This window comes from Cygnus atratus, chromosome 11 (genome assembly GCF_013377495.2).
Source record: "Cygnus atratus isolate AKBS03 ecotype Queensland, Australia chromosome 11, CAtr_DNAZoo_HiC_assembly, whole genome shotgun sequence".
In the NCBI taxonomy this organism is placed as follows: Eukaryota; Metazoa; Chordata; class Aves; order Anseriformes; family Anatidae; genus Cygnus; species Cygnus atratus.
Genome location: NC_066372.1, coordinates 16520994 through 16532314, shown reverse-complemented (window position 1 = coordinate 16532314; position 11321 = coordinate 16520994).

Below are 11321 nucleotides of genomic sequence, written 5' to 3'. Positions count from 1 at the left end.
TCTGCAACTGCAGCTGTATTTTTAATGCAAAGGACTGTCCTTTCCAGCAGTCTGCTGAGGTGTTTGCTTGTAATGTTCACGTTAGGCCAAAGTCCTAGGGCCCAGGGTGTCTTCTGATGTGCTCCTACAGGGAAATGTAAAACCAAATCCCCAGGCAGAATTTCAGACAAACACTCATTTTTTTTTACTCATATTCATCTCTTCTGGAAAAAAAAAAAAAAAAAAAAAGAGAAAATAGCTTTCTTAATCCCAGTACTAACACAATATTGATTCACATTCATGTTCAGTATTTATTGACGTGCATTGCATACAATGGAGGCTATCAATTAGGCTACTCTGTTTGAGGGAAGGGGCAATCACATTAGAAAACAGATGAAGCTCATAGTTTATATAGTCCTAATTTTATGTAATGTAAACCTCTCAAACCCTGAGCACATGACAGTGAAAATGCATGTCCTGAGGACAAAAAAAAAAAAAAAAAAAAGCAAAAAACCAAATGGATTTACTCTCCAGCTAATTACTATGGGTGACTGTCTGTACTTCTCTTACTACAAACTGACTTTCTATGTATTGTATTAAGTAACTAAAAGTAAATACATTTGTATAATAGCTTAGCACAAGGTTTTGTTTTGTGAGTGGACCAGATATATGAAATTTTATAAGTGGTGCGTAATCTTACCCTGATCATTGTGTACATTTAAGCAGGGGTTCAGTACGTTGAGCCCCTATTAAAGATAAATGTCAAGGAGAGCATAATGGCATATGGGCAGTATTCAGGAGACCAAGTTGTTGCATGCAAAAATCAGATATAAAACACTCTTTTTTTTGCCCCTTGGAGGTTTTATTGCATGGTCGCAGCTGGATTTACACTGTATTTAATAAAACATTAGTAGCCACCAGGGATTTAAATATGTAACGTAATTCTTTTTCAGTAAAATAATTCCATAAATCCAAATATGAAGTGTTTTTTTTTTTCCTTTTTTTTTTTTTCTTCCAAGTGCTGTATGACCATAATTACATTAAACCCTATGTATGGCTTTTTTTTTTTCTTTTCTTTTCTTTTTTTTTTTTCCACTGTGGAACTTAATGGAAGCAAAATCCATCTGCAAAGTTGATTTTGGATGCATATTCACATTTTTTGGAGCTGATGTAGGTCTGGTGGCTAATACGTTTTGGGGAGAAACAGGGGTGCTGGCTCTCCATCCTGGCTTACCTACTTTTGATACAGACCTGTGGCAAAATGAAGGTCAGTATTACAGGGGCAGGTGAAGATAGTACACATGGAAAAAAATGCAGAATTGGTGTAATGTCTCTCTAACTTTGTGGTTCCAGCTGACATCTGAGAATGAATACACTGCAGTCATACAGCCCAGGCCAGGTAGCCTTTACCTAGAATGGTAAACAAGGTGACCTAGGCAAATTATCATTGTATATTAGGTTTTCAGCCCTCAGAAGTTTTCAGTAAGATAGCTGGAAAAAAAAAAAAAAAAAAGATGCATCTATATTTTATTTAGCAAATTTAATATATTTTGAGGCATCCTGAATGTTTATGGTGAAAGACATGCTTGGTCACATCTTCAGCTGGGTGAAACAAGTGCACTGAGGTTTGCATCAGCTACGGATGATTTCCTTGTAGGCATAGTGCTAATCACTGTGAAGAAACATGCAACGGGAAAACAAACAGAAAGACTGTGTGGGGAAATAAAATAAAGGTATTATACAATGAAGCTTGATGAGATATCTTGAGAGCTCTCACTGCAGTTTTCAAAAACAAAAAGTTTGAGTAGGGACAAACAGCTATTTTCTTACATTTTAATGAAAATAAAGATAAGGAAAAAAGAGTAAATGTGTCCCAAAGACACATATTCTTGGCTTTGACAACAGGGAGCCATTTTCCAAGTAGAATGAAGTTTTTGTTTTGTAATACTCAGTAACTGTGGCTAACTGTGCTAGGAAGTGAAGATGACTCCAACTGGAATTTGACTAAATCTATGTTTCCACTCTTATACATCTAGGTGAAACACGATCTTTAAAATTACAAGTCAACAGTATCTAACTCATAACTTTTCCATAGACAACAATTTTGGCAGCGCAATACCCATGCTGGAAGGTCTTAGAGGAAATCTGCGTCATTCTGTGAAAAGCCTGAGATTTTTTCAAATTCTTTAGTTAGAGATCCAGTGGAACCAATTTAGTGATCCTGTCGGACATACATGACTGAATTTGCATGGACTAATGTTACTACAGCATGAAGCAGAATGGATGAAGGCAGCTGTAGCTTTTAAGCTTTGTAGTATTGGTAGGGAAACAAGAACATCTGACGCTTGAATTCTTAATTCACACTTAACACAAATTCTTTAGCTTTCCTACACACTAGCAGCTACAATGAAAAGGGTGACCATCTCCCATCTTAACTAAGCTATCTCTGACTAAGGTAATGGAAACCTTTTTTTTTTTTTTTTCTTTTTTCTTTTTTTCCCTTCAGGTCTTTCAGATCAGATGCCTCTTACATAGAATAACCACCTCAATGAACTTTCAGATCAGGATACAATAGTAATATTTCATGTAAAGCTTTAACTCAGGTTTTTGCTTTCTTGAAAAAATGTAGGTGAATGTTGTAACTTTATTTTACAGTGTTTAAAAACAAAAGAAAATCCTTAATATTTGCAGCATCATATTTTATAAACAGAACCAATATTTACACTTTTTTGAACTGTTGCTTTACGATCTTCTATTTACCCTTTAGTTATTTCAGTTCATTTTAATTTTCCCATTGTCTCTGAAACTAAAGGCAAAAGAAAGTATTAAAGAGGTTGCAGTTGTTTAAAGGTGCAGTTTTTAGTTGCTCTACTTTTTGAATTTCTCATCAAACAATTGCAATACCTTTGGAAAATAAATAATTTTGAGAAATTTGTGAAATTTGCTTTCAACAAAGAGTGCCGACCAGTTTCCCTTTTTATTTTAATCTTGAACGGATTCGATACCTTATGATGGATCTTGTGGGAGATCTATTTGTATCTATTTTTCTATCACATGTATTTGAAGACTGGAAAAGCTCATCTGAGATGTTCAGAACACCAGTTCAGAAAGATGAACTTTTAAACACTGGGATATGAATCAAGCTTTCATTCAGACAGTGGATTCTCATTGCCATCCAAGTGGACTGAAAGATGTTTGCCACAAATATCTTCAAAGAGGGTCAGACACAGATCTCACTGTTGCTGAGTGTTGATTTATTATTTTGTTTTCCTTTGTCCTCGCAACTCTGAAATAAGACAAGAGTTGTTAAAAAGTCACTATTTTCTTCTAGCTGCTGGTAAATACTTATCAAATCTTTCTTTGGGGTCAGTGATTTTTCATATGTCTTAGTACACAATGGAATTATTTAATTACTTTTGCTAGCAAGTTTACAGACAAGTATATTCCTATCATACTGCATATCCTCAAATAAGATTATTTACAATCCAATCTAAGGAGTGCTGACTGGTGTCATTGGAAGCTAAAGCTGCATCAGCATTTAAATTTCTACTTTTCTGGGCAAAAACCCAACTGGCTGATTCAATTAAACTCTTTATGTTATATATTATCCAGAAGTTCACAATCTGAAGTGATTCTCAGAGTCTGAAGCCATGCCTTTATGATTGCAATTTGGTAGCAAGACAATTTCCGAGGACTATTTTACTTGAACTGCAATGAAAATGTCAGGACATAACACACTTTCTGATGTGGGTTTTATGAAAGGCACTCCAAAATCAACCATTATTTCAAGCACAAGCAATAAATAACCTTCATTATTCATTAGAGTGTATATATGCATTTGTGTTTGCAAATATGGTGGTTTCCTGAGCAAAGAACCCTGTAATCAAAAGGCCCTTCACTCATTTAAGGAGGTAACAAATGGGTAGGCACAAAGCGCAGAAAAAGACAGCCTCTTTAATCGGTAATGGAGATAATCTATAGAGTTCCTGCAATACAAGTAGTCCATCTTCCATGCATAAACTTTAGATAAGATATAGGATGTGGAAAGATTCATGCAATATTGTGAAGCTACTTTTCATAATAGTCATTTGGAAGAATTTTGTTTATGGTTTATATTGAACAAAGAGAATAGACCTTTCCCTTGGCACGTAAATCACAGCCCTCCTGAAGGATGTCTGGAGCGGTGCTCCGCTATTACTATTCACAAGAACATTAACACCGGTGAAATAGGCTCTGTGAATTTACTGCTATTTACCTGTTAAGATTAGGAGCTAACGTACCTCTGCAAACAGTCGACATGATGTGCCAGACCTGCAGCAGCCCCTTCCATCCTCAAACACTGCACAGGAGTGCTAGAAAGCAGCTGCTGCACTTGTGTGAAGGATTTTTATTTTAATTAGGCTTTGTAGAAAGATCATATTCAGGCTCAGGTACCTATTTCGATGAGATTCAGATAGGTCAATCAGAACTGAAGAGTTAAAAACACAGCTTGGCCAAAATACACTGATTTATTTGGAGCTGTTTCCATTTTTGAAATTGAAAAGAAATTTGTTGAGAATGAAAATGACAAATTTGAACATTTTTCTGGCGATTTAAAAGCATAAATTATGCTTGCTAGTACTGCTTTGTTTTGACAAATTCTAAACAATTTTCAATTTCAAATGTTTTTATTTTTTTGGTTAAAAATTAAATTGGAGGAGATTTGGGAGAAAATAACAATAAAAATAAATAAATAAATAAATAAATAAATAAACAAGCCAAACATTTACTTTAAAAGTAGACTGAGATGCGCTTTCTTGTTATTTCTTATGATTTTATGAAGAATGGCATTTATATAACGAAATTTGTATTTCTGGGGGAGAGAGGTGAAATCAGGAGTAAACCTGTGCTCGACAGCATTATTTAAGAAGAGGAGAAAAAGTGGCACCAAACTGTAATGACCAACAATATAAAACGAAGGCTTTGGGATGATGCTGGAGGACCAGAGCAAACCAATTAAAGCTCTGTGGAAGGACGGTGGCTCCCCAGCCCCTAGATAACAGCTAGAAAATGAGGGGAGAGAGGGGTTCGGAAGGGGGGAAAGAGGAGAAGGAGGAGGAGGAGACTCTCTTTCTCTCTCCTGCTTCTTTCTTTTTCCCGCTCCTGTTTTTCATAGTGGGGGCACTAATGAACTTTTCTAACCCTATGAAGACAACTCTTGTGTTCTGATTAGTTGCCTTACTTTTAATGAATTGTTTTAATCAAGTTTCAAAGCAGGCACTCTATGCTTCATTGCAGCAGCCCAATGACAATGAGCCGAATGTTACCAAGACAGTGCATCTGATGGACTTTAATGGATTTTATGTGACAGTGTCTAGTGGCCTCATATTAGACATAGCTTTACAACAGAGAACCCATGGGGTTGCACTATGCATTTAATCTATACAAACTGTAAGGACAAGGGAGAGGGAAGCTGGGGAGGGGGAGAGACTTTGAACCCTGAAGAGCTTCAAAAGACATGCATTTCATACTAATAAGAAACACTCTTTGGTCATTTTCTTTCTTTCTTTCCTTTTTTTTTTTTTTTTTTTCTCAGTAGCAGAGTCCCATTGTGTTTTCTTAGGGAAAGTCAGGAGTGTAATATCTCCAGGGCTTTTTGCAATAACATTCTTGAAACACATAGTTATCTGGAAAAATTAAGCTCTCAGGAAAATCTTGGCAGTGCTGCAACATTTCCTGGATTTCAGGTAGTGATTCTGAGTTGTGATCTCTTAAGTCTGTAACAATTTGCTATTTCTAATTTATTGCTTCATTTGTGACTGCTGCTACAGCAAGGTAAATTTATTCTGATTTGCACAACCTAAGTCTTAGCTCTGACAGTGACTAATTATTACCTGAGTTAAAATAATGAAAGTGTCGGAAAGTGTCCGAATGCAATTTGTTAGGAAAACATGTGGCATGCTGTGTTACCCAAGCCCAGAAAAACCTAAGTGATCAGAAACCATGGAGAATTAAGAATTTTTCCCCCAAAGGTTACAAATCAATGTGGAAAATTTTCAGGGAATTGGATTCAATTCACTAGAATACAAAATGCAGAACATACCTGTGTGATTATTTGCTTAAGGAGGAAAAGTCAGGTTTTTTTTGTTTTGCTTTTTGTTTTATTTTTTAACAAATCTAACAGGATATTGTGAAAGTAACCACATCCAGGGAGTTTGCATCCATTATAGGATATTAGTTGACGCTGATCTGATGCTGGATGATTATTTTGCAACTGTTCTTTTCTAGAATAAATAAAGACACAGACACAGATTTCTAGGTTGGAAGAGACCTCAAGATCATCGAGTCCAACCTCCGACCTAACACTAAGTACTCCACTAAACCATATCACTAAGCTGTACATCTAAACGTCTTTTAAAGACCTCCAGGGATGGCGACTCCACCACCTCCCTGGGCAGCCCGTTCCAATGCTTAATAACCCTTTCGGTAAAGAAGTACTTCCTAACATCCAACCTAAAACTCCCCTGTCGCAACTTTCGCCCATTCCCCCTCGTCCTGTCACCAGGCACGTGGGAGAACAGACCAACCCCCACCTCACTACAGCTTCCTTTAAGGTAACTGTAGAGAGCGATAAGGTCGCCCCTGAGCCTCCTCTTTTCCAGGCTGAACAAGCCCAGCTCCCTCAGCCGCTCCTCGTAAGACTTGTTCTCCAGACCCCTCACCAGCTTGGTCGCCCTTCTCTGGACTCGCTCGAGCACGTCCATGTCCTTCCTGTAGCGAGGGGCCCAAAACTGAACACAGTACTCGAGGTGTGGCCTCACCAGAGCCGAGTACAGGGGGACAATCACCTCCCTAGACCTGCTGGCCACACTGCTTCTTATACAGGCCAGGATGCTGTTGGCCTTCTTGGCCACCTGAGCACACTGCTGGCTCATATTCAGCCGACTATCAACCAATACTCCCAGGTCCTTCTCGGCCAGGCAGCTTTCCAGCCACTCATCTCCCAGCCTGTAGCTCTGCTTGGGGTTGTTGCGCCCCAGGTGCAGGACCCGGCACTTGGCCTTGTTGAACTTCATACAGTTGACCTCAGCCCATCGCTCCAGCCTATCCAGATCCTCCTGCAGAGCCTTCCTGCCCTCGAGCAGATCGACACACGCACTTAGCTTGGTGTCATCTGCAAACTTACTGAGGGTGCACTGGACGCCCTCATCCAGATCATCGATAAAGATATTAAAGAGGACCGGCCCCAGTACCGAGCCCTGGGGGACACCACTTGTGACCAGCCTCCAACCAGATTTGACTCCATTCACCACAACTCTCTGGGCCCGGCTATCCAGCCAGTTTCTAACCCAGCGAAGCGTACGCCAGTCCAAGCCCCGAGCAGCCAGTTTCTTGAGGAGAATGTTGTGGGGAACGGTGTCAAAAGCCTTACTGAGGTCAAGGTAAACCACATCCACAGCCCTTCCCTCATCCACCAAGCGCGTCACTTTGTCATAGAAGGATAAAATAAAATGAAATATAATAAAATCTTTGGCAGAAAGAAAACTCCGAAACTGTAAGCACCTTTAACTGGTGTAAGTAACACATTATTATTTTTTCCACTGACTCAGGGTCAGTCCTGTGTTTTGTCAATTATAGGCATGCCTTATTCGCAGAACAACTCAGCTCCAGCTGTGTAAAATGAATCCTGAAATGAAATGGTCAAATGATGTTAATGACTCTGTCTGCTCATGAAAGTTTCTGAGGAATGTTAGCAGCTCTGGGTTAGAATTAGAGAGCATCTGACAGCTCTGTAGTTCTGGTTGTTCAAATAACTCTATGCAATCAGGTGGAATATCAATAAATTAAAATAATAATACAGAAATAATAAGCAGCTATCCAACAGAAATGATAAAGCAATACAAACGATACAGGTCTGCTTCATTTGGGACATTTGTCACTCTTGTGAGCCATTTAAGCCATGCTTCAAATTAAATTTATCTTAAACAGGATTTAATTTAGATTTAATAAGGCAATTGTCTTATTGTTAAGTACCAATTGAATGTCAACACAATGCTTTCTAGAGTGATAATTCTACTGTACTCTGAAAAGATGCTGGGACTACATAAAGGCTAACAATTTCATGGTCCATAACTATGCACCTATGTTTAATGTTACTTAATATGTACCTATATTTAGTCTCTGTATTTCAGCCCTCCTACCAGATGAATATCCTATTTTATAAAGAATCTATACAACCTGCCTCTCTCTATATATCTAACACACCTGCTAGACCTTTAGAGAGATATGATTATATTAATTACAATATATTGATTGATTTCTCCTTTACATGGACTGTCTTTATTTAATTTAAATATACAATTAAGCCCATCCAGGACACAATTTTGACTGTTAACGTGATAAATAATTGCTAATTGTTTTATGATACATCACATATTTTAAGGCAATGTTTCTTATATGCTAATAACAACTGCATTTATAAATAAAAATATACTGAAAATCTGTCTTAATTATTTGTTATTTGTTCATGGTCAATGCCTTTTTATTTCTCATGTCTGGAAAAAACAATGCATACCTTGGCATTTTAAAGCATAGTTTTCAAAGAAACATGTACACCTTTTCATATAGAGTCCATTCATGCTTTTAGGATGATTATATAGAAAATATAGGTGTCAGTATGTGATTCTGCTCTCTATTTTGCTAATTTCTAGTCTGTGTACAATACCACAGATCAGGCAATTATGGCACTAATAATATTTGCACTAATTATTGCTATTAAAATCTATCCATAGTACAACATTACTGTCAGTATTATTCCTATTGTTCAAATACATTAGATTTCATCTCTCATTTTACATGACAGTAATAAAATTCCTTTTGAATCTGCCCTAGACCTATAACATGATTAACAAGTAATTTCTGAAGAATTTTCCTTCTAGGAAACAAACAAACAAACAAACAAACAACACCAACAGCATTATCTTTTCTTGTCTTCACTCTCATTTTGTGTCTGCTTTCTACAAATAAAACCAAACTTGTTTGAGTCAGTTTACTGAGAGAAGTCGCCATGAAAACAGCAATTTAAAAGAAGCCTGGAGAGTATTTGCAAATTATGAATTTGTAAATACAACATTTATTATTAAAAACTTGGTTCTAAGAGCCACACTCATTTAATCAAGGAACGGAAGCAACACTGTATGATTCACACACCCAATAAAGTATAATCATAAAATAAAAAAAAAGACATATAATTTCTAGTCTGTGTCTACACCGAAAAAAAACTAGCAGCTGTTCAAAGAAAATTCATGTATCGAGAGAGAGGATGGGGTCCAAGCTTTGAAAAGCATCTGGGTGAGATAGAGCCTTTTGTCATTGGGGCCGGTTGGAAATTTCTGCCTGGGCTGGGTCCCAGCAGGCAGCGTGCACCCTCCTTGGGCAGGGAACATTGATGTTCCGCTGCTGGTTGGGAGCTTTATGAGGCATGGTGGTTGGGGCATCATTATATGGCCATATCCAGTGGTAGTGAATCCAGCTGAAGAAGCTTCTGTTTCCCCGCTGTGTATCATTCCCATCCCAGAGCAGCATCCCTTTGGTCAGGTGTGGCATCCCTGTACAATAACCCACAGAAACAGTCTTATATGAGACTACAGAGGCATTTTCCTTCCTTTTCTTTCTGGAGAGAAGCACCAGAAGGAGATGTTTTCATTCTTTTTTCAGCTCCAAGACAAGAACCTGTTAGGATGCTTGAGGCAAAGGGTGCTCCAGAGGATGGGCTTGGCTGCACCGCCCAGCTCACCCCATGCAGCCTGGGAGGCTGCCAGCAATCTGTGCCAGTAATGAGCAGCCAATTAATTGATTACCTAAAGTATAACCGAATCCTATGCCTCAGAGAAATCTAAAATATAGTAATGGCTTGCTTTATTGACAGCATTCATGCCATATTTAGTAGCTGGTATGTAAGAAGTAGCTGGACAATTTTGTTACACTTAATATGTTTCAGAACACAGCATAAAACATGTTTTAACACTATAACATCTATTGAGCAGTACCTCTGGGAACAGGCTTTGTTATTAGATTACATTATACAAGATTAGACTAGTCAATAAGGGATTTCTTTCACACAGCGTGCCATCTGAAATACCTGTTTTTTTTTCTTTCTTTCTTTCTTTTTTTCTTTTTCTTTTTTTTTTTCTTTTTTTCTTTAAGTTACTTCAAGACCTTTTTTGTAGGATCTTAGGTACAATATACCCATGAATCATAAAACTGACAAGCCCCAGGGCTGAATGGTCTCTGTACGGGAGATAGGAGGCCTAGAGATAAAGGTGCACTACAGGTATACAGTGACAGGGGTGGATTATAGATAAACAAAAGGAGCAGTTATTAGATGGGAAGTGCCAGGCAGGATTGTACACTCAGAATGCAAATTGTAAGGACTGAGTCTCAGGGATCTGACTCGGCTTGGACTGTCAGACAACGGGAAAACAAAGACAGTATATCAGTCTGGGTACAATCCAGCTATTATTTATTTATTTATTTTGTTATTTATTTTATATATTTGCTTTAGCTGCTAGCTGCAGAGAGGATAAGGAAAGCACTCAGGGTTTCAGCCAGGTTTTGGCACATGGGTATATTCTCTGTTCTCTCCACCAGGGAATTCAGGCTCCTTGTAAGGTTAATTCAAACAGCTATTTTCTGATCAAATAATGTGCTGATTAGTTAAATAAGAATTCAGTGATTAGAAAGGCAAAGAATAGGTGTGCCATGAGATGACCTGAGTCAGGGCAGCAAACGGATGCCTTTGTCCTTCTGGGAGCCAGAGACCCAAATCCTCTCCCTTTCCTATCCATCTATAGCATCTGTGTTCAGAGCAGCACCCGTGGGAGAGGCAGGTGTGGACATCCCTGCTGCCCAGGGTGCACACGTCCCACCTGCCCATGCTGGGGACATCCCACGTACCCAGTGTGGAGCTGGGCACAGCTGCGAGCACCTGGGGAATTTTCAGGACAACGTGTTCCCTGCTTGGGCAGCAGTCCCCAGATTGCAGGCTTGGATTTAAGAGTTTGGTGCCTGCAGAGCGCTGAGGCACTATTTTGGTACCCGAACCCTTTTTGAACATATGTCTGCTCAATTACATTGCTGAAATGTAGTGAGAATCAAACACACTATTTGCTTTTTTCAAATGATATCCGGTGCTATTCACACGTTTTTCCCCCTTTAAATTCCGCCGTTGCCTGCAGAATTGGATCTGTTGCTGGCAATTTCTCCTTCTCGGTCCTAAATTAAAAATCTTTGCTGCAATACACAGTTGCTGACTATGTCCATATGAACAACTTCCATTCAAATTTCCTAGATGGAGAAGACTT